Source organism: Rhamphochromis longiceps, linkage group LG3 (assembly GCF_057381845.1).
Source record: "Rhamphochromis longiceps isolate RC_006_pf linkage group LG3, R_longiceps_female_GT1.1, whole genome shotgun sequence".
Classification (NCBI taxonomy): domain Eukaryota; kingdom Metazoa; phylum Chordata; class Actinopteri; order Cichliformes; family Cichlidae; genus Rhamphochromis; species Rhamphochromis longiceps.
Window position 1 is genome coordinate 23,072,878 of NC_140559.1, and position 24,227 is coordinate 23,097,104.

Below are 24,227 nucleotides of genomic sequence, written 5' to 3' on the forward strand. Positions count from 1 at the left end.
CATCTGTCTGTCCTGCAGATCCACCCGGTCCTTAAAAGATGGATGCTGATCATCTGGCACAAACACTTCATCTCGGTACAAAAGCACATATTCTGATTTCATGTCAGCTCTGGTCCACTTCACAACTATGTTTTTGTTGTCAGGAGCGCGACATGTCAGAGAGACGTTTTTCTGTCCAGGTGAAGATGTGATGATTTTATGGTCTGAAAGAGGAAAAAAAAGAAAAAAAAAACAGGAGAAGAGGAGTTAAAATGTCACCATGCAATTATTAATTTCAACAGCACTGATCAACTGATCAGCAAGATTGTACTACAGATAGAGACCACAAGACTGCTGAATCAGAGGAAGTGCTTCCCACACTGGTTGCTGAATTTTATCTATCTATCTATATAGTGTATAAGTTGTTTAAAGAATTTAGTTATATATATATATATATATATATATATATATATACACACATACACACACACACACACACACACACACACACACACACACACACATATATGTATATATATACTATTTACATACAAAATGTTGTCTATAAAACATACAGATGTAAATAATTGCTGTATGTGTGTTGATATCCATACAGTTATCCCCAGGTAACATTATAACTGTTAAGGTGGAACACTGAATGTATCACATATGAAAACATGTGAATATTGTCACTTCTTACCTTCATGGCCATAAACCAGCAGCAGATGGGAAAACAATAGAGTCCAGAGCAGTTTAATGATAAACACATTATTCATGGTCATCCTTTCTCTGCCTCAACAAAACATCAAATCCCTTTCTGAGCATGGCTGTTAAACCACAGATTATTCCTTGCTGTGGACAGCTCGAGTACGCACTGCCAGATTATTATAAACGACACACGAGCACCGTATAAAAGGCCAATTGTGAGTGGTGAGAGTAAAGGATGCGAGAAGGGGTGGGTCTGACTTCAGAAATGAGTAATGTCTCGAGCCATGTGCGGCAAAATACGATCAAAGCTTCCTTGTTTACTTTTTAATCAGGTTTTGCTTCGCGTGTCTTAAAGGTAGCCCTGTGATCTAGAGCAGGAAAACATAAAATATAAAAAGTGACACTGAATATAGTTTAAACTCAACATATCGCAAAATTAACCCTCCTCCATCATCCGTGGTGGGACACAGGTGGTGCACTTGTTCCATTTTACAGGTCTTCAGTATATTCCAAATAACCACATCTAAAAATTTGCCTATTTGCCTATTTGCACTACTCTGCCTGGTTTACACTCAATGTCACTTACCCATTATATTGTATATCGTATAGCTTTCTTGTTATATGTAAAATTGTATTTATTTAAATTTTTACTTTTTAATTATTTTACTTGCATTTTTAATCACTTTTATATTTAAATATATTTAAATGTTCATTTGCTATTTATCTAGGGATTGAGAGTAACGCAATTTCTATTCTCTGTATGTCCTGTACATGTGGCAGAATCGACAAATAAAGTTGACTTTGACTTTGACTTTGAAAATATAAAGGAGTGCTTGAATTGTGCGTATCCTGCAAAATTACCAGGGAAGCCCCTACTGATAAAAAAAAAATTCTAGTTTGACTGGACTGGGAGGAGTTAGAGTAAGATGGTGCAGTCCAATGACTGTTTAATTGTTTTCTACACTCAATGGTCCTGCTTTTTTTTACTCAAAGTAGTTTCTGATATGAAGTGGAAATATGTGCGTGGCAGTCAATATGACATATTACACAGCAGTATAAGTAAAAAAAAACGCACATGTGTAAACTATGAAGCAAGGCTAAGTCCACACGTACACAGGTATTTTTGAAAACTGAGATTTTCAACGCCTCTCTCTGTCTCTCGCTAGCAAACTTGACCCAGACAACAAAGTAAAGCTAGTTTTCAGCTACGAGCCCGACACGAACCGGACGTATTAGCCAGAGGTCCCTTTACTACGGTTCGGAGCCGCTGACCTGTTTTATATACGTGCTGAATAGTTTTCTACACGAGATCGCTGCAAAAAGTGCAGCCTTACCTAATGTCCACCTACTGTTACTCATTTATATTAAGATTTTAACATCTAGTTGGTGTTGGTATGGCGAGTAGCCTTCAGTAATAGTAATAAATCACACAGCAATAGCACATTCATGTAGTTGTAAAGTATTCAGAATACATTACTTCTATAATCTTTGGTGGAATACATTTTAAAATTAACCTTCCCAACACTGTCAACAGGTTAGCACCTCATACCACAGTGCAGCAAAGCAGTCTCATGAGCGCTGGGAAGGACGAGCCCAGAGCCCAAAACAGACATGACAAGGTTAGTAATTGTATGGTGAAAATTATACTTTGTTATCTTGATTGGCAAAAGAAAAGTAAATACAAAATCTGCTTCTCACATATAGGGCATTTCCAAGATTTTTTTTTTCAAAACTTCTTCAATTTCTTTCATTACAGCTGTCCTGTGCCAGAAGTTCTGTTGACCCACAGTGAGAGGCATCATTTCAGAAACACCAGGAAGACTGAAACTCGTCGCCGGGATCAAGCAGGGCTCGTGATCTTCACCAGCAGCTCCCTCACAAGAAGGATAAACCCAGCATTTCATGAACACTGATGGAGACCTTTGCTTTGTGTAATGTTAGAAGTACTCAGATAATCCTCAGAGGGTCTGGACTTTTACATAATATAATAGAATAGAATTCAACTTTGTTGTCATTGCACATGCACAGGTACAGGGCAACGAAATGCAGTTTGCATCCATCCAGAAGTGCTTTAGCCATGATATAGATATATTACAATATATATTAGCAATAATAAAATGATTATTTACACAGAACTATACAGTAGTGCAGGTAAGTAATAGCTATAAGCTATAGTAATAGCTTTAAGTCCTGTAGAAAGTTAAATATATGTTGTGCTCTCTGGTTACTCTGGTATGAATGACTCTGAATTACTTTATGATAAATAACACTATTGTCAAAAAACAGTGAAAGAATTCCAGATCACAAGTTTTTAGTTCAAATACAAGTAACAACCTTTGACTTTAATCAGGTTTTATTTAATTGTGTCAGAGAAAACATCACGTGCTCTTCATGTAGCTGAGTACATTCAGTGTTTAAAACAGAAGTTGTGCAGGTCTGAGATCAGCAGTTTTCTGAAACACCAAACTGAGGTACTGTTAATGCTGATGTATTGTGACACAGTTACAGGGGTGATTAATCCTTTTGACTTTTTGTCTTTAAATTTATCAATAAAATAGCTGCAGCTTTCACTGACAGCACATGTGGTGCTTTAACCTTTGTACTGTTTTCTTCAGTTAATTTTGGAGTTACTACAAAGATTGAAGATATAGGATGATCTGTGTGCTGTCACTGGGTGGTGCTGAGGTCTGAATCTGAGGATGGCTCCTGTAATCTACTAACACATTTTCTAATATCATGTTTACCTTTGAGTTGTTGATGCTTTATAAATGGACATCTGCAAAGATGAGATGATGGAGCAGGTTTCAGTCGAGGTTCAGTCTGCTGCTGCATCCTGGTCACAACATACAGAGGTGTTATCAGCTCAGTATTGAACAAGAAATATTAATGTTTCAAATTATTTGTCCTAAAGGATGCAAGCTGTACAGAGTACTGCACATGTGACTTTGTGAACATAATTCATTAAAAATAATTTGGACAGTTTTTTAACCTGAATATTTGTAACAAACTCAGTAAAAAAAAAAAAGCTAAAAAAATAATCAGGGGAAAAATGTAACATTTTAAGTTAAGCTGACAAGCGGAAGTAGTTGGTTTCAGTACATAAGTATCGGGCTTTGCTATTTAATCCGTAGCTATTGACTAATGAGGGGAATTTAAAAGTTGGCGTTAATGTCCTTCCACATGTGGAAAGCGACACAAAACATGCTGCTGTTTGCACATATTTAATAATCAGCTCTGCACAGGAGCAGAAGCAGAGTCCAGCCTGTTGCTCTTACAGTATAATACTCATAATAAAAGTACACTAACCGTGTGTAACCGAGGACAAGGGATGAGTAAACCGGGCAAAGAAATAAATTAATCGTTTATTTATTACATAAGTTAGACATAATAATTCCCAGTCATTTCCAGACAGGACTTACAACACATCCTGCTGATATCCCAGCTGCACATGAGACTTACCACACAAACTGTGCGAAAATAACAACACTGCAACCCGTCACACCCCGCTTAGCGACACTGCAATCGTGGCACACACTGCAAACAATTCGGGTCTCAGCGCAGCTGGGAATCAGTGCTATGTATGGCCTGTGATCTGAGAGATAAAGGGAAGTGGCACAAACAATTAAACAAAAAAACAAACAAAAAGGAGGTTAGTCCGCCCTTACACAACTTACTCTCAATCAATAACCGCCTTTACGGCTGGACGGACTAACTGTAAATGACCTCATTAATATTTGGTAAAGTGTTTTGTAAACTTATGAGTGGCTATTATATTGTTGGAGTGAATGCTTTTATTTTGAAAGTCACAGAGCGACAAGGTGCCGTAAATCAAGTGGCGTAAACCATATGGCAGAAGCGCGAGTTTTAATGCACAGAGAGAAGGTGTGCTCTATGGTTAATGGACGGGAATGGGAAAAAGAACGGCTATTAAGGTGCAACACTGAGTCGAAAGCAGTTTCTTAGCACCTGGTTGATGAGGGAACAAGGTTTGTAACAAAGTTTGTCCTGTAGATATGTATTTTGTTGTTTTACGGAGCATATAGCTGCTGACCGCTACTAAGCATAAAGGCTAAGTTTTCACCCACTAGAGGGCGCTAACGTACCTCGTCATGTTTAGGCAGCGATGCAACGATTTCCCTGTTATATGCAATAATTTACAAGTTTTAGTGTTATTTGTTATGTAAGGTAAGGAGAATTAATTTGTGATTAATGAATAAGTCAAAAGGTTAAAGGTAACACACTGTTTGATTTACTAATAGTCTTTTATTCTGTATGTTGTAGCTCTTACGGTGTGTTCACATACACGGCTGTTTAATAAAAGGATTGTGAACCATCAGTTTGAGAGACCATCTTTTCAACCGGGGATGCTACAGTAAGAGCTTGACCCCAGCTGAGAAGAGCTCCATCCCATGCTCAGCATCGAGGTCCCAGTTCCACAGCTCCACACAAAGTCTTCTGGGATCTGATGATCAACTAAATTGCTCCGTCCTCAGCATGGAAGCATCTGAAGAAGAGACAGAGTTTGCGGAGGATCCCAAGGCCAATGAGGAAGAGGAGCCTCCACACTCTGTTCGTCGAAGGAGGCCTACTGAAAAAATGCAAGCGTATCAGGAGGAGGAGGCCCACAAGAAAGAAAAACGGCTTCTCAAAGTTTATGATGAATGGAAAAAACAAGTACGTAAAACACGAGAGCAATTAAAAGGAGACTTAACAAACAATCAAATTGCTTCACTCATGGACATGTTAGAGAATGAAAAGGAGAATGTCATAAAGTTGTATATGGAAATTAGAGAAAACATTACTCCCTCGAGTGGCACAAGGCGACTCATAGACGCATGTGAAGCAGTCACCAGAGACATTATCAAGATTGCTCATGAAAGACTCTCAGGCATAGATGACTATGATAGGGACAAGGTAAAGATACGTCTCCGTGAGCTTCTTGAGCCAGACTATGCTCAGTCCATTTACAGTTCCTCAGTCACGCACTCAAGTAAAAACTCTTCTGCCAGTAAGTCATACTCTGCAATGTCAGTAGTAGCTGTTAAAAGAGCAGAGGCTGCAGCAGAGTTAGCAGCCAAAGAAGCAGAGTATGAGGTGTTATTAGAGGAGGAAAAACAAAAGGAAAAGATTCAGCTTTTAGAAGAAAGGCAAAGAAAGGAGCTCGAATCTCAAAGGCGTGAGCTAGAGAAACTGAAGGCTGAAAAGGAGTTAAAGGCTGCACGAGCTAGACTAAGGACCTATGACACTGAGATAAAGAGTGAAATCAGTGCCTCTGATGTTGACTATAGAAACACTGCTCAGAAAGCCCCCACAGTTTCTAATCTCAGTAAAGTCCCTGACAACAATGTAGTGTCTGCCTCACTTCCACAAACAGATGTCCTCTACTTAGCACAAGCAGTACTGGATAGTGTTGCATTGAACAGACTGCCAGTGCCAGAGCCCTCCACGTTCACAGGTGACCCAATACAATTCATAGAGTGGAAAGCTTCCTTTACTGCTCTCATTGATAAAAGGAACATCTCACCTGCTGACAAACTGCACTACTTAAAGAAATACATAGGAGGTCCAGTTCGACAAACGCTTGATGGCATCTTCTATAGAAACGACAGTGAACCATACAGAGATGCATGGGAGCGTCTCAACCACAGGTATGGACATCCATTTGTGGTACAGAGGGCTTTCAGAGAAAGACTGGCAAAATGGCCAAAGATCCAAACAAATGACTCCACAGGATTCAGGGCATTTGCTGATTTCATTCAAACATGTCACGAGGCCATGCCCCACATTGAAGGCTTAAGCATTCTCAACGATTGTGAGGAGAACCAAAAACTCGTTCAAAAGTTACCAAACTGGGCGGCTGCAAGTTGGAATCGTCAGGCCACTCAGTTTATGAAAGAAAGTGGGAAGTTTCCAGGTTTAAAGGACTTTGCCAAGTTCATGTCTTCTGAAGCAGAGATCATGTGCAACCCGATTACATCATTTCAGGCTCTCCACTCTGTAAACTTCACCACAGACACTGGTAAGGGCTGCCAAAAGGACAAAAGGCCCACCTCTAGTGTTCTCCATACCCAGGCGATAACTGAGACTGAAAATAAAGGTCCAAATGTTAAGGCCCCATGCATGTTCTGTCAAAACAACGGACATAAACTTCACAGTTGTCCACAGTTCAATGGAATATTGCTTGAGGAACGAAGGAAATATATAAAGGAGAAAAAACTCTGTTATGGTTGTCTTAAACCCGGACACAGCGCAAAGAACTGTAATTACAGACTTGTATGTGAAGTGTGTAAGAAAAAACATCCTACCTGTCTGCACGACTTCAACTATAACAATGATAAATCAGCCTCAAACCAGCCACAAACTCAGATCAGCACAGAACAGGCTGCAACCACCCTGTCTCTGAATGCAGAAGCCAGTGAACAGTGCGTGAGCACCTCCATGATTCTACCAGTATGGGTTTCTTCAGAGCAACATCCAGGTACAGAAAGGCTTGTTTATGCCCTCCTAGACACGCAAAGTGACACCGTGTTCATTGACCAAGATGTGTCTAATAACCTCCAAGCTAAGGCTACCCCAATAAGGTTGAAGCTCACTACACTGCTTGGTAAGGATGTTGTTGTGCCAAGCGAACGCATCTCAGGTCTCAAGGTAAGAGGCTATAACTCCTCAGAAATGATTGAACTCCCTCCCGCTTACACTAAAGAATGTATACCAGTTAACCGCTCTCACATTCCTACCTGTGAAACGGCAAGGCGGTGGAATCATCTCAAGGAAATAAGGAACGAGATTCCTCCACAGCTAGAATGTGAAGTCGGCCTTTTAATTGGCTACAGTTGCTCTAAGGCATTAGCTCCAAAGCAGGTAATCTTAGGAGGCGAGAACGAACCCTATGCAGTTCGCACAGCATTGGGCTGGAGTATTGTAGGCCCGACATCATCTTATGGTGACTCTTCTAGCATGTCTACTGTGTGTCACAGAGTTGCAGTTAAAGAGCTTCCCCTAGTGACTCCAGCTGATGTAATCAAGGTCCTTGAGTCTGACTTTAAGGATAACGACAAGGATAACAAGTCAGTGTCTCAAGATGACATTCTCTTTCTCAACATGTTAAAGGAAGGCATTTACAAAAACACTGAAGGACATTATGAAATGCCACTTCCATTTAAGGAGAGACCCCTCCTACCAGACAATAAGCAAATGGCCACTGTGCGGCTTCAAAGCCTCAAAACCAAACTGTCAAAAGACCAAAGGTACAAGGAACAGTATATAAAGTTCATGAGTGAAATATTGGAAAGGGGTGATGCAGAGGAAGTGCAGAATGAAGCTAAAGAAGGAGAAAGATGGTATATTCCTCACCACGGGATATATCACCCCCAAAAACCAGACAAACTCAGAGTAGTGTTTGACGCCTCCGCAAAATACAGAGGTACCAGTCTTAATGATCATTTGCTGTCAGGCCCAGATTTGCTGAATAGCCTTAATGGTGTTCTCATCAGGTTTAGAAGGCATCAAGTTGCATTATTATGTGACATTGAAAAAATGTTCCACCAATTTCACGTGTATGAAGCAGACAGAGACTATTTAAGATTTTTATGGTGGAAAAATGGCGCAATGAACACTGAGCCCCAAGAGTTTCGGATGAAGGTGCACCTTTTCGGTGCTACGTCCTCACCAGGGTGTGCAAATTATGGATTAAAGTATCTTGCTAAAGAAAACGAGACACAGTTTCCTCTTGCATCTCAATTTATAATGAAGGATTTCTATGTGGACGATGGTGTGACGAGCACTCCAAGTGTCAAAGAAGCAATACAGCTCGCTCAGGTGGCCTCAGACTACACAAGTTTGTAAGTAATGACAAAACTGTGTTAGAAAGCATTCCAGCATCTGAACGTGCCTCCCCACAGCAAGCATGTGACCTGGCGTTTAATGACTCTAAACTTGAAAGAGCACTAGGCATTCACTGGCACATTGGCTCAGACACACTCAGGTTTCGTTTTCACCCCAATGTTCAACCTGCTACAAGGCGTGGCATCCTATCTATGGTTGCATCCCTTTATGACCCATTAGGATTCATCTCTCCTTTTGTACTAACAGGCAAAAGAGTGCTTCAAGAGACATGCAAACAAGGCACAGGCTGGGATGATCCCCTTCCAAGCGAATTAAGGCCAATGTGGGATAACTGGAACAGTGACTTGAAGAACTTAGAGAAAATCGTAATACCACGCTGTTATGTCCCTAAAGACTTTGGCCCAATTGTAAAAACAGAGTTGCATCACTTTTCTGATGCAAGTTCATACGGCTATGGTCAGTGTTCGTACTTAAGACATGTAAACAAAGATGATAAGGTGCATTGTGCTTTAGTCACAGCAAAGACCAGAGTTGCTCCCATCAAGGTAACAACAATACCAAGACTCGAACTGACCGCTGCTGTTGTCTCCATTACTGTAAGTAGCATGTTAAAAGATGAGCTTGGATTGACACAGATAGAGGAGTATTTCTGGACGGACTCTAAGGTAGTTTTAGGCTACATTAATAATGATGCAAGACGTTTTCACACATTTGTCTCCAATAGAGTTCAGAGGATAAGGCTCAACAGCTCTCCCCAGCAGTGGAGATATGTCCCTTCTGAGGAAAATCCTGCAGACATTGCCTCTAGAGGTTCAGGTGCAAGTGAGCTCATCATATCCAACTGGTTCAAAGGGCCACAGCTTCTATGGGAAAAGGAAATACCTCCACCTGCTGACATCGACATGAACATACCACTTGGAGACCCAGAGGTTAAGAAGGTGCAGGCACTGAACGCGCTCAAAACAGAGAAAAAAGGTTTATCAGACAAGTTAACAAAGTTTTCCTCATGGTACAAAGCCACCCAAGCCATAGCTCGACTCATTCGCTGTGCCAAGGGAGACAAAACAACAGGCCACAGTACAGTACAAGAAAGACAAAATGCACAATGTGTTATTCTAAGAGACACACAAGCAAGTGAATATGCAGAGGAGATGAGGTTGCTAAAGAACAGGAAACCACTTCCACACAAAAGTAAACTGTTTCAAATGGACACTTTTCTTGATACTGATGGACTCCTTAAGGTGGGAGGAAGACTTAAAGATGCTTCATTCTCCTCAATACTGAAACACCCAGTGATAGTTCCAAAAGGTCACCATGTCACTCAACTAATAATAGATCATTTCCACAGTAAGGTGCAGCACCAAGGGAAAGGTTTTACAATCAATGAGATCAGAGTGAATGGATTTTGGATTCCAGGCATCAACAAGGCCGTAGCAAATTTTATACACCACTGTGTGAAGTGTCGCAAACTCAGAAGAGGCACAGAGGAACAAAAGATGTCTGATCTCCCAACGCAGCGCTTAGATCCATCTCCACCCTTTACATTCTGTGGAATGGACTGTTTTGGTCCTTTTCTAACCAAACAAGCTCGCAAAGAGCACAAGCGTTATGGACTTCTTTTTACATGCCTTTGCTGCAGAGCAGTGCACATAGAAATGTTGGACAACATGACTACAGACGCCTTTATCAATGCGCTCCGCTGTTTTATAGCCATAAGAGGAGCAGTCAGTGAGATTAGATGCGATCAAGGAAGCAACTTTGTCGGAGCCAAAAATGAGCTACAAGAAGCTTTAAAACAAGTGGACTCCAACCGCATTACCACATTTCTTGCAGAGAAGCAGTGTGACTTCAAAATGCACACTCCTCATTCAAGCCATACAGGAGGTGTATGGGAAAGACAAATCAGGACAGTTCGAAACATTCTGCGCTTCACAGTTTCACTTTCATCTGGCAGAATGGATGACGCATCGTTAAGGACATTCTTTTATGAGGCAATGGCGATTGTCAACAGCAGGCCTCTAACGGTGGACAACCTAAGTGACCCAAGCAGCCCAGAGCCCTTGACGCCAAATCACCTGCTTACTATGAAATCAAAGATATCCCTGCCCCCTCCAGGCACATTCATCAAAGAGGATATTTACGCACGTAAAAGGTGGCGGCAGGTGCAGTACTTATCAGAACAGTTTTGGTCACGTTGGAAAAGGGAGTATCTATCCAACATCGCAACAAGACAGAAATGGCACACTCCAAGGAGAAACTTGAAAGTTGGAGATGTTGTCATGGAGAAGATGGATGATCTACCCCGCAATGAATGGAGATTAGCACGTGTAGTGGACACAGTAACTGACAAAGACGGACTTGTAAGAAAAGTAGGGATTTGCTTCGGAGAAAGGAAGACTGAGAAGGGACAATGTTCAAGTAAACGTTCTATAGTGGAACGCCCAGTGCAGAAACTGGTTTTGCTATTAGAGACTGTTTAACTGTATTCTAAAGTTTAAGGTTCAATGGAACTATGTGTTATCATACAGTTTAATGGTTACGGGTCATTTCTTCATTAGGAAATCATTATCGCTTCAGTTAATTCCCAGTTAAGCTCTTAATGATTTGGTGGGAGTGTAAATGACCTCATTAATATTTGGTAAAGTGTTTTGTAAACTTATGAGTGGCTATTATATTGTTGGAGTGAATGCTTTTATTTTGAAAGTCACAGAGCGACAAGGTGCCGTAAATCAAGTGGCGTAAACCATATGGCAGAAGCGCGAGTTTTAATGCACAGAGAGAAGGTGTGCTCTATGGTTAATGGACGGGAATGGGAAAAAGAACGGCTATTAAGGTGCAACACTGAGTCGAAAGCAGTTTCTTAGCACCTGGTTGATGAGGGAACAAGGTTTGTAACAAAGTTTGTCCTGTAGATATGTATTTTGTTGTTTTACGGAGCATATAGCTGCTGACCGCTACTAAGCATAAAGGCTAAGTTTTCACCCACTAGAGGGCGCTAACGTACCTCGTCATGTTTAGGCAGCGATGCAACGATTTCCCTGTTATATGCAATAATTTACAAGTTTTAGTGTTATTTGTTATGTAAGGTAAGGAGAATTAATTTGTGATTAATGAATAAGTCAAAAGGTTAAAGGTAACACACTGTTTGATTTACTAATAGTCTTTTATTCTGTATGTTGTAGCTCTTACGGTGTGTTCACATACACGGCTGTTTAATAAAAGGATTGTGAACCATCAGTTTGAGAGACCATCTTTTCAACCGGGGATGCTACACTAACCAAAACAAAATTACAAATCAATCCAAAGAACGAAAAAAGGACAGCAGAAACAGCACAGAATATTGATCAGTTTCCCTGCGCGCAGTCGATCTAGGGCTTGATCAATTCTTCTATTAAAATTCGTGGTCACACGACAGTATACCCACTCGCACCTGAGTGAATTAATTGCCTCTGTTTTTTTTCCACAGAAGAGCGCTGACTTCACCCCACACACCCACTACCTTTTCACAGCTCTTCAGCCAATCACCTGGCAGAAAGCAACAAACTGCCAGGTGACACTTGTTACAACCCTCCCCTTCAAAGGGCATCGGCGACCCGACGATGAGCTGAAAAGAGAGCACACTTAAAATTTTGCTAATTTTATAATGGATTGTGGCAATTTAAATGGGTTTGAGTGCTGTCCAGCAGTCTTCCTCATTGACCTATGAGACCCTTGCGCCAAGCTGGCAATATCTTCCTCCCCAGGTTCTAGGTCCCCAGAACAATCCAAATGGGGCACCCCCACATGTGTGGGACTCAACGTCCCTTCCTCCAACACTGCAGAATCGCCTCCATCTCCCTGTTCTGTAAACATCTGTTCCACTTCATCAACCATACTGTTATTTGTGGCCAACATTCCAGTTAGATCATCCTGTTTTGACATTTGTAGGCCACCATCTTGGTCTCCATCCAATTCCCTGATTGGAATGTTTCTCAACTCAGTTCGATGTACTTGTCGAAGTGGACCAGTGTGCCCAGCAGGAGCGACTGAATATACTACGCCATGACCAGGAGGAGGTCGCACTACTTGAAAGGGAGTGGGATCCCAAAAATCTTGAATCTTATTGCGACCTCTTACAGAGTGGTTTCTCATATACACCAAATCGCCCTGCTCCAAATCAGGACTAGCACATTTAGAGGAATTCAAATCTCTCTGAACCCTTCTCCTTTCTAACCGTTGCTGCACAACATCATATGCAGCAGCCAAGGACTTTTGGTGTTCCTGTACCCACTCTTCAAGAGTGACGTCCTCATCAACTTCACTGCCAGCACCCAACCAAAAATCCACTGGCAACCGTGGCTCTCGCCCGAACATCAAGTAATATGGAGTCATACCAGTTGACTGATGTACTGTGGTGTTATACGCATATGTGACTTGGGAGAGATGCCGCGGCCACCGGCGCTTTTGTTCAGGAGGCAGGGCACGCAGCAAGTCATGAAGTGTACGATTAAATCGTTCACATTGACCATTACCTTGTGGATGATAGGGTGTCGTCCGACTCTTCTCTATCTTATAAATTTTACACAGCTGTTGCACCAAAGCGCTTTCAAAATTTCACCCCTGATCAGAATGTATACGGCTTGGAGGCCCAAATAAATGAAACCAATGCTTCACTAAAGCCTCTGCCACTGTACTGGCTCGCTGATCTTTTGTAGGGACAGTCTGAGTATATTTAGAAAAGATGTCAGTCATTACCAAAATATTCTCTTTACCATCAGTTGAGGGTTCAAGTACTGTAAAATCAATTGCCAAAATTTCATGAGGCCGAGATGCAGAAATACTACCCATAAAGGTTTTAATCTTTGGCACAACGGCCTTAGAAAGAACACACCTTTCACAATCTCTGCACCATCTCTCAATATCTGCATACATGTGCGGCCAATAATATCGCGAGCGCACCAACTGCAGTGTACGCTCAACCCCTTGATGGCCATGCTCATCGTGGAGTAAACGAAGGACGCGGCTCTGTAAACACTGTGGCAGCACCAGCTGGTCAACCTCCCTCACTCCATCAGGAGTATGAGTGCAGCGATACAACACAGACTCCCTTTGTTTCATCCGCCCCCATTGACGGACCAATTCCCTCGAACCCTTACCAAGACCATCTCTTTCCTTTGAATCTGGCAACCTGGCCACCTCCCAATACTTTAAGAAAGGACCAATCACAGGGTCTTGTTTCTGTAACCTACAGAGATCAGAGAAAGAACAACCAGGTAAAACACTTATCTCTGCCTGAACACTGGGAATCATCTCACACTGCACTCCAATATCATTAGATAACGGACCATCCAATTCCATTACAGTTCCATGTAGGCGGGACAGTGCGTCTGCATTAGCATTCTGAGCCCCAGGTCGGTATTTTATGGTCAAATCAAAAGCGGCCGGCTCTGATGCCCACCTCTGTTCTGTGGCACCTAGCTTTGCCGTGGACAGATGGCTTAGTGGGTTATTATCTGTAAATACAGTGCAACAATGACCCAAAAGATACTCCCTAAACTTTTCAGTGACGGCCCACTTGAGAGCTACAAGCTCAAGCTTCATGGAACTATAATTCCTCATATTCCTCTCTGTAGGCTTTAAGCTCCGACTGGCAAAAGCTATTGGCCGCAATTTACCCTCATACTCCTGGGAAAGCACTGCCCCTAGACCCCCATAGCTTGCATCTACTTCCAATGTAAATGGCTTCTGAAAATCAGCAAAAGCAAGCACTGGTGCAGAAACCAGAGCAGCCTTGAGCTGATGAAAACTTTGTTCACACTCTAAATCCCAAGAATCCAATAACGGTTTTGGGGGGGTCCTACCTTTTCTACCTGGAGGGAGGAGTGCAGAGACCAGTCTATGCAAGGGAGCAGCCATGCGTGAAAAACCAGCTATGAATCTCCTATAATAACTAGCAAATCCTAAAAAGGAACGCAGTTCTGCTAGATTGCTGGGCGTTTTCCAATCCCGCACTGCAGCTATTTTATCTGGATCAGTAGAGACTCCTTCAGCAGACACCACATGCCCCAAATATTTCACTTGCCTCTGGAAAAACTGGCACTTTGAGAGTTTCACTTTAAGCCCCTCTTTATCCAGACGAGAGAAGATTTCTTCCAACCGCTCCAAATGCTGTTGCACGGAGGATGAAAAAACAATCACATCATCCAAATACAGAAGCACCGACTGATGTCTGCAATCTCCAAACAAACGCTCCATCAAGCGCTGAAATGTACTGGGTGCATTACACAAACCAAACGGCATGCGGTTGAACTCAAACAAACCAAATGGGGTACAAAATGCAGTTTTAATCTTATCCTTCTCAGCCATTTCCACCTGATTATAACCACTAGCCAGGTCCAAAGTGGAAAACCACTGAGCACCAGTCAAAGCATCCAAGGATTCTTCAATCCTTGGCAGAGGAAATGCATCCTTTCTGGTCTTGGCGTTTAACTGTCTATAATCGACACACATGCGTAGACTTCCATCCTTCTTTTGAACAAGAACTATTGGGGATGAGTACGGACTACTACTTTCTCTGATGATGCGAGCTTGCAGCAGCTGTTTGATATGATCCCTTGCCAGTTCATACTGAGACGGAGGGATTCGCCTGTATGGTTGTCGCACTGGTGTTTCATCTATCAAAGGAATTTCATGAGTGATCAATTTACTACAACCAACATCCAACTCATTCTTGGCAAACACACCGCTATACTTCTGCAATAAAACTTTTGCTTGCCGTTTCTCGCTCTCCTCAAGACTTTCAAATTCAGGCAGATCCAATTCCGCTGCATTGTCTGCCATTGTATGACTGGAAATATAAGCTGTACAACACTGTGAATTTACAGAGACCTGTATTTCAGAGTTACCCTCTGCTAGCACACTGGCCAGTTGAACTGTAGCAATCACCCGACGAGGTGTCAAATAGACATCAGTTTTACCAACATTAGTAACTGGAACAAAAGCCTCCCCTCCTTCTCCCTTTACCAATGAAGGAGACACCAATAGGCCTTCCGGGAGAAAACCATCATCAGGCCCGAGGGGTTCAATCAAGAGGTCAATAGGTGTATTCACAGGCATCTTTGGACAGGTAACAGGAACATAACTTTGCGTTCCAGCTGGAACACAGAAAGACTTCTTACCCTGTACTCTAACACGATGGGGTTCAGGAGAATTTGCCATGGCCTCCATCATTTGGCAGTATCTCAACACTCTTCTCCAACCACGTGGCGCAGTCTTCAAAACTGGAGCTTCCCAGAGGTCAGAACCATATTGTTTACACAATTCAGAGTAAAGGGGGTTCAATACATTCATTCCTAACACACCAGGTACAGATGTCTTTTTCTGTGCCATGTGGCTATCTGTTGGATCTCCCACAATCAACACCCCTCGACGAGGTAGGTGAATTCCCAGGATTGTAACATCCAACTCAATATACCCAGAATAAGGAATTTGTAGGCCATTAGCTGCTTTAAGTCCCAACCAACCACAGTCTTTAAGCTTTTCATCACTGAGATGAGAAAAGTTATTTTTAAAAGAGCTTTCTGTGATTGTTGTGACCATGGACCCTGTGTCCAGCAAACATGAAATAATAACCCCACCCAAATCAACCTCCCCTTCCAAGCATTCACCAACTAGATGACTGAGTTCTACATTACTGGAGCCTTGCAACCCTCCCACCAGTGTGTGGCTCTGTGCACTGGTGGGTACTAGTTTTCCGCCACCCCAGTAGTTTGGCCATCAGCCCTAGCTGCTCTTTCATGCTGATTTCCATCAGAATTGGGTAATGTCGGGCAAAATCGGGCAATATGTCCAATTTGCTCACACCTAAAACAAATGGGTTTACCATTCACCGTCCTTCTACGTCGAGAAGTGTGATTGCTAGAAGCAGCCACCTCCTGTGGGTTTAATGCCTTAATGACCAACTCTAATTGTGTCTGTTGGGCTTTAAAAAGGGACACCAACTCAGCATATTCTGATGTTCTAAAATCTACACTTTCACAAGAAGCTTGCATATCTGCAGAGACTGAAACAGACTGATTATATCTAGACCTAAAAGGCTGATTCTCATACTGTGCCATCCACCTGGTCGCTTCGGCTCTCGCCTCACGAATCGTCCACTGTGGATTGGCATTAATCAAATCTCTCAGCCTGATCCTCAATGTCTGATCTCTAACACCATCACAAAATTGATCACGCAGATCTTTTGAAGCTTTTCTTGCGGCTTCCTCATCCGTTTTAATAATCTGGTCCATTAAGGCCATCAAAGAATGAGAAAAGTCAATTAAGGACTCGCCTTCTAATTGTTTACGATTGAAAAATCTGCGTTGCAAAGAAATGTGGGAGTCTAAGCAGCTGTACATTTCTTTCAGTGTATCAAAAATTTTCTCAACATTTTCTTTCTGTTCCTTTGGCAAAAACTTTATCTCAGTGCGTGCAGTACCCTCTAAATGGTTAAAAATAATTTGAGCTTGCTCTTTTTCTGTTCTGCCTCTCGTGCGCACAAAGTCTCTCATTTGCTCAATCCACTCATCTAGAGTCAGTGAGCCCATATTGTCCAACTTCCCTGAAAATGTTGGCAACTTTCTATCCTGTTGTACATATACCACAGGATTGGGTCTCACAGTCTCTGATTCACTTCCTGTAGCTCCTGTTGATGTAGAGGGTCTCTCTGTATCCACAGATGCTGTTTTCAAGTCTCTAAGTTCATTCTCCAACTCCTGTATACGTTGGGCCATTGTTTGTTGCTCGCTTCCTGTTAGGATGCCTGGGTCGTTGACCCAGGGGTTTTGAGTTTATTATATTATTTATACTTTCTAGTCTTTGGTTTCTTTGAGTTCTGTCTTATAGTTTATGTCTCTGTCTTCTCTAGCTGCTCTGTCTCCCCTGTCAGCTGTATCCCCTTGTCTAGTTCGCGTCTCTGTGTGTCCTTAGTGGCTATATCCCCGTGTCCAGTCAGTGTTTGTGTCTGCCCTGGTCCCACGTCTCTGTTCCCTCTGTTGCAGTGCGTGCGAGTCTGTGTCTTTGTTCAGTTTGTGTTATGTGTTTCCTGTTTTACTTTGAAAGTCCATGTCTGATGTTAATGTGTCTGGTTTTGCTTCCCCTTGTCTCGTTAGGCCTGATTTGCCCCAGCTGTGTTTCCCTCCTGTTACCCATTCCCTGATTGCTCCCTCTGTGTATTTAACCCTTTACAGCCGATCGGAGCGGGAACGCTCTGTTATGCGTAACTATTTTTAAATCCCGGTAGCACTGCAACCACGTAAGCTAGCGCAAAAATTTTTTTTGCATATGAAACCGGAGGAGTTGTACTTACATATTGTGCCATCAGCTTGTCCTAGGTCACGGTTTCCTTTCACATAAAGCTTTGCAAAAACTGCATAAAAAGCGCTTGCAGGAACAAAAACATAATATTCCAGAAACACGCTTTGCCGGTCCGATCAGCTGTTCAAAACACTTCCTACGTTGGAATAGACGTCAGCGCGAACTTTTGCATTTCCGCCATTACCTGGCCGAAACCGGAAGTGACGTCATTTTTGCGGAAATGTAGTCTTTTTTGCGATCAGGGCCTCAGGGCCTATACTGCTCTTTTTAAAAGTTATCTGTGACTTTATGACTTTCTGTGTCGTTTCTGGGATGCTTAGGACTCATATTGCACTGCTGGAAATAGTTTATTTTGATGCATATGCTGCTTTTTTGCAAATTTGCAGTATAATATTTATTTTCGTTTTTCCTGCAGTGTATAAAAATTGGTGTATTTCAAAAATAAAACTATGAAGACACTCAAAATAAATTTCCTGTGGTGGGAAACTATTTTGTGCAACTTTTTTGTATTTACAGTTTTGAGGGATAAGCCTCTTAAATTTCTCTAACTACAAATATATGTTAAAAAATCAAAAACGATTTTCAATTTTTTTGTAGTTTATTGCACTTTTTTGCAATTTATGTAATTACTATGCACTTAATGAATACATATTATTAAAATCTGGGCTATAATGGTTGTATTGATGTATAGCAATTTGAAATGCTCCCAAAAATGGCTCCACAGCATGTAAAAATATAATATAAGCTCTGGCGGACTTGGTTCTATGGTAGGTCTTAAAGGGTTAAGCCCTGTGTTTCTCTGTGTCCGTGTCGCGATCTACCGTTTTCTTAGCTGTGTGTTTTGTCATTCCTCCGGTGTAAGTTTATTTTGATTTTTATATTTGAGTTTAACATTAAAGTTGTTTTGAGTTCACATCTGTTTCCGGAGTCTGCACCTTGGGTCCTATTCCTGCCTGCACACAGCCACACCTAACAGAAGATCGCGACCATACTATGGACCCAGCAGACTTTGAACTCCAGGAGCGACGCCGAGCAGCCTTTGCCCAGCTGGAGGAGGAACTCCGCTGGAAGCCATGGCTCACCCCTGACGTCGGGCGCATTTTCCATGGCACTCGGCTGGCTCTCGGCGGTCCCCGGAGCTGCCAGAAGTCTCCACCTGTTGCTCCGCTAGCACGCAAGATGCGGCCGTTTCAGTTGGGAGTCCTCCGCGTGGCTTCAGGCACTCACGCTGCGGCCTCAGCGTCACCATTCTGTGCACCGGAGGCTCAGTTGCTCACGCTGCCAGCTACCTCTGCCCGAAGGAAACGGCGCTCACGTCGCCGTCATATGGACACGTTTGAGCAACCTCCGGTGGTGAGTCAAAAGGACTACACTTTCCAAACTCCACATGAGCCAGTTTTCAGTGAGCCTGCTCCTTTGCCTTCCGGTGCTCCGTCGCCCAGGGCAACTGTGGTCCAGCCATCTCCTGCACCTGTATCAGTTCCTCAGGTGAGGGGGGCTAGGGCCCAGTTTGTCCCTGCTCCAGTTTCCAGGCCAGCTGAGGCTCCGCTAGTCTCTGCGCCCGTGTCTATTCCGCGGGTGGGAGCGACTACTGCACAGCAGGCCACTGCACCGGTTTCTGTCCTCGCTGGAGGCTCGGGTGAGCCCGTCCAGCAGTTTTCCGTAGGCTCTGAAGACATAGCTCAGCTTAGTGCTCATCCACCACCACCGGCCTCCGAGTGTTCAGCTTCGTCTGCTCCTGAGGTCTCCATGCTGTCTGTTCCTGCACGTCCTGTCCGGCCTGCACGTCCTGCACATCTTGTCCGGCCTGCACGTCCTGCACGTCCTGCTCGTCCTGTCCGGCCTGCACGTCCTGCACATCTTGTCCGGCCTGCACGTCCTGTCCGGCCGATGACTGGACGTCATTGCCGTCATGGACGGCCCCCTGAACTACGTCGCCGTCGGTGCCTCCCGCCCGGCCGGCCTCCTGATCTGCTCGGTCACCGTCGGTGCCTCCCGCCCGGCCGGCCTCCTGATCTGCTCGGTCGCCGTCGGTGCCTCCCGCCCGGCCGGCCTCCTGATCTGCTCCGTCGCCACCGGTGCCTCCCGCCTGGCTGGCCTCCTGACCTGTTTTCTGGGCTCTTGGACCATCAGCCTCCGGGCCGCCCCCCTGACCTGCCCGGGTTTGGACTGTTGTGCCGTTAGCCTCCGGGCCGGCCCCCCTGAACTTTTTTGAGACTATTGCCTGGGCCTCTGCGCCTTTCGTGAGCTCTTTTGTTTGTTTGCTTTTGGACTATGCCTGGGCCTTGGTGCTGTTGTTTTGGACTTTGTTCCTGTGTTTTGTTCTGTTGCTTTCCAGGCTCCGTTGTTTGTTCTTTTTTTTGTTTCTGGCTCCTTGTTTGGTTTGTTTCGAGCCCTCCATCCTGTTTCGACCGCCGCCCACCCTGGTTGGGTTGTTTTTGTTTTTTTTTGTTTTGATGTTTTGGTTTGGGCTGTCTGGAAGCCAGCCCTTAAGGGGGGGGGGGGGGGGGGTACTGTTAGGATGCCTGGGTCGTTGACCCAGGGGTTTTGAGTTTATTATATTATTTATACTTTCTAGTCTTTGGTTTCTTTGAGTTCTGTCTTATAGTTTATGTCTCTGTCTTCTCTAGCTGCTCTGTCTCCCCTGTCAGCTGTATCCCCTTGTCTAGTTCGCGTCTCTGTGTGTCCTTAGTGGCTATATCCCCGTGTCCAGTCAGTGTCTGTGTCTGCCCTGGTCCCACGTCTCTGTTCCCTCTGTTGCAGTGCGTGCGAGTCTGTGTCTTTGTTCAGTTTGTGTTATGTGTTTCCTGTTTTACTTTGAAAGTCCATGTCTGATGTTAATGTGTCTGGTTTTGCTTCCCCTTGTCTCGTTAGGCCTGATTTGCCCCAGCTGTGTTTCCCTCCTGTTACCCATTCCCTGATTGCTCCCTCTGTGTATTTAAGCCCTGTGTTTCTCTGTGTCCGTGTCGCGATCTACCGTTTTCCTAGCTGTGTGTTAGGTTTGTAGCATAAACCTATTCGCTGGAACGTTAAGACAATATAATTACACTGCAAGCAAGACGCAAGTAGGCAAACTTCTTCATGGTACTCGTGCACGGGAGAGAACCGGACAAACGCCGTTCCTTCGCTTGGCCCCAGTTGCTCTCGTCCGTCCTCCCGTACACTGTCCTTTTATTGAGGTTACATGAATATGCATAGGTTCACTAACATGTGACGTCTACATACACAAAGAGTACCTTGCCTGTGTGTGTGTGTGTGTGTGTGTGTGTGTGTGTGTGTGTGTGTGTGTGTGTGTGTGTGTGAGGTCAAGATGTGACCCTGTGAAGCCTCCCCAAGGCTGGCACCTAGAAGTCTAACAGATTTATCTAAACAAAAAAGCACTTAGACTAGAACAGATGTAACTACGTTAATCCTACCATAACAATTAAACAAGGTACGAACTTTCCCATGCTCCCAGTGTGGAATGCACACCAGGCCAATGGATTATACACTTCTAAGCATCTATGGTTAAATATTTCTAAGCATAAATGAGTAAATGTTTCTAAGCATAAATGACAATCAACAATACAACTCTATCACTGTGTGTTCTGTCATTCCTCCAGTTTAAGTTTGTTTTGAGTTTTTTCAGTTATGTTATATTTTGAGTACCAAATTAAAGCCTTTTTGAGTTCACGACTGTCTCCGGAGTCTGCACCTTGGGTCCTATTCCTGTCTGCACACAGCCACACCTAACACTTCCCTCCATGATGGCGATCGAGACCTGGCTGCTCCTTCTCTCCAATCTTACAAACCTGTCCCTGCTGTCCTTACAAAATAACAAAACAAAATGGCCACTCCCTTGAATCCTGTTCGTAACAACGCCAAAATGTAACCGAGGACAAGGGATGAGTAAACCGGGCAAAGAAATAAATTAATCGTTTATTTATTACATAAGTTAGACATAATAATTCCCAGTCATTTCCAGACAGGACTTACAACACATCCTGCTGATATCCCAGCTGCACATGAGACTTACCACACAAACTGTGCGAAAATAACAACACTGCAACCCGTCACACCCCGCTTAGCGACACTGCAATCGTGGCACACACTGCAAACAATTCGGGTCTCAGCGCAGCTGGGAATCAGTGCTATGTATGGCCTGTGATCTGGGAGAAAAAGGGAAGTGGCACAAACAATTAAACAAAAAAACAAACAAAAAGGAGGTTAGTCCGCCCTTACACAACTTACTCTCAATCAATAACCGCCTTTACGGCTGGACGGACTAACCAAAACAAAATTACAAATCAATCAAAAGAACGAAAAAAGGACAGCAGAAACAGCACAGAATATTGATCAGTTTCCCTGCGCGCAGTCGATCTAGGGCTTGATCAATTCTTCTATTAAAATTCGTGGTCACACGACAGTATACCCACTCGCACCTGAGTGAATTAATTGCCTCTGGTTTTTTCCACAGAAGAGCGCTGACTTCACCCCACACTAGTGATGTGACGTTCTGTATCGAGGCTTCGGAGCGTGTGTCGAGTAATGGAGGGGGCGTTTCCGCGATGCGCGTATCGAGGCTTGCTTCATTTATGGGAGGAGCTGAAAATGATGACGTCCGAAGCCTCGCTGCCCGGCTGTACCACGTGACTGGTTCATGAAGTGGTTCGAACTTTGCCGCGAGATATGACAGCGATACAAACCCCTCAGACTTCATTCAAAAATGTAGGTGTTTGATGGAGAGTTGCGGTTAGTGAGAGTTTGGAGACAGTTTGGAGGTTTATGAGAGTGAGGAGAGAAAGTCAGGAGAGAATGGAGGCAGCTAAGAAGAGGAGGATGTCCTCCCCTGTGTGGGAACATTTTGATCTTATTCCTCCCAACAAGGTATGTAAATTTCTACAGAAGATGTATTTTCATAATACTGATGGTGCGATACAATTTATGTTAAGCTGTCGTTACTTTTGTACAAGGTGAAGTGTTTGCTATGTGCCAGGGAGCTGGGATATAACAACAACAACACCTCATCCATGCTTAGGCACTACAGAGCTTTGCATGAGAATAAGGGGAACACCGATTGTGGAGCAAGACCAGCTGAGCCATCAAATGCCATGATAATATAGCATGCAGTAATGTTACTAAATGAAACAATATTATACAACTGTAATAAGTTACGTGTGTGGTTATTTATATCTGTGCTTTGTCTTTATTGTCTTTCCTCAGGAGAACAATCTCAAATAGATGAAAACCTGGTTAGCATGGTGATTGAGGACTCCCAGCCATTTAGCATTGTGGAGGACAAAGGATTCAAAAGATTTGTTAAATCATTAAATCCTAGCTATGTTCTCCCCACTAAAAAGGTCATAAAAGCAGTGAAAATTTAGTTTTTACAGAATAAAATGTGAACAGGCAGGACTGACGCCTCAGTGTGTAGCTGTCCATACCTCAACGTTACAAAAGCACAACTACTGTCCACACCCCAACCACACCTCACCTCACAGTAAATGATCATTTCCATTTTAAGCATTTCCAAATGATCATTTTCCATACTGGCAGTATAAATATACACAGTATACTGCCATCAATACAATATACATGTTTTACACACTCCTTTTGTTGTTGACATTTACAGGCTGTGTGCAAAAGGCCACACTCTTCAAATTCATGCCAACTAATATTTTTACGTCCAGTAGATGTCCTACTAGAGCAAATGAAGCTTCAAGAAGTTTTGCGCTGGGGTGAACCAATTGGATGAAAAGCTTCAGTGCTTCATGAAGCTTCATCTGCCCATCACTACCCCACACACCCACTACCTTTTCACAGCTCTTCAGCCAATCACCTGGCAGAAAGCAACAAACTGCCAGGTGACACTTGTTACACGTGGTTAGTCACTGAACAGCCCGGTGCGTTTCTCTTGATTTCTTTAGTCAGGGTAAATTCATTCACCTGCACGGGTTAGCTAAACGAACTTTACAAAACAAGTTTCCCCGACAGCCGAGTGCTCATTTTAGCTAGCTAGGTCCTTAGGTAGCTAGCTTAGGTAGCTAGCTAAGGACCTAAATTATGGATTAGCTTACAAACACATTTAACTTACCAAAAATAATGCGGTGGGGCCTCAGGTCCTCCTGTCCGGTAGTCCAATTTACTGAAGAACACCTCAGGCTGTCACTTTGAAATAGTCGGTAATGTAAACACTGGACCTCTCGGCATCTGCCATTCCTTAACAGACACGTGCGAGTTTGTCCGTGACCGCAGCCGCGTCGTCAGTGTTTTCTCCAGTCATTGGTCAGCATTATTATAATATATGCAAATACATGCGGGTCGGAATCCCCCCCCCCTCAGCGCGCCCCCCGACGCCAAAACAGTGCCAGCAGAGTGAA

General features: G+C 43.5%; 1 long non-coding RNA gene across 1 annotated transcript; it reads right to left on the reverse strand.

The window, feature by feature from the left end:
- Positions 1-3,275: 3,275 nt before the first annotated feature.
- LOC146673487 (uncharacterized) lies at positions 3,276-24,160 on the reverse strand. Its single transcript, XR_014910527.1, has 3 exons — positions 23,942-24,160; positions 3,432-3,520; positions 3,276-3,393 (listed from the first exon to the last, which is right to left on the reverse strand). It is a non-coding gene; the product is annotated as an uncharacterized LOC146673487 (long non-coding RNA).
- Between the last annotated feature and the right edge of the window lie 67 nt (positions 24,161-24,227).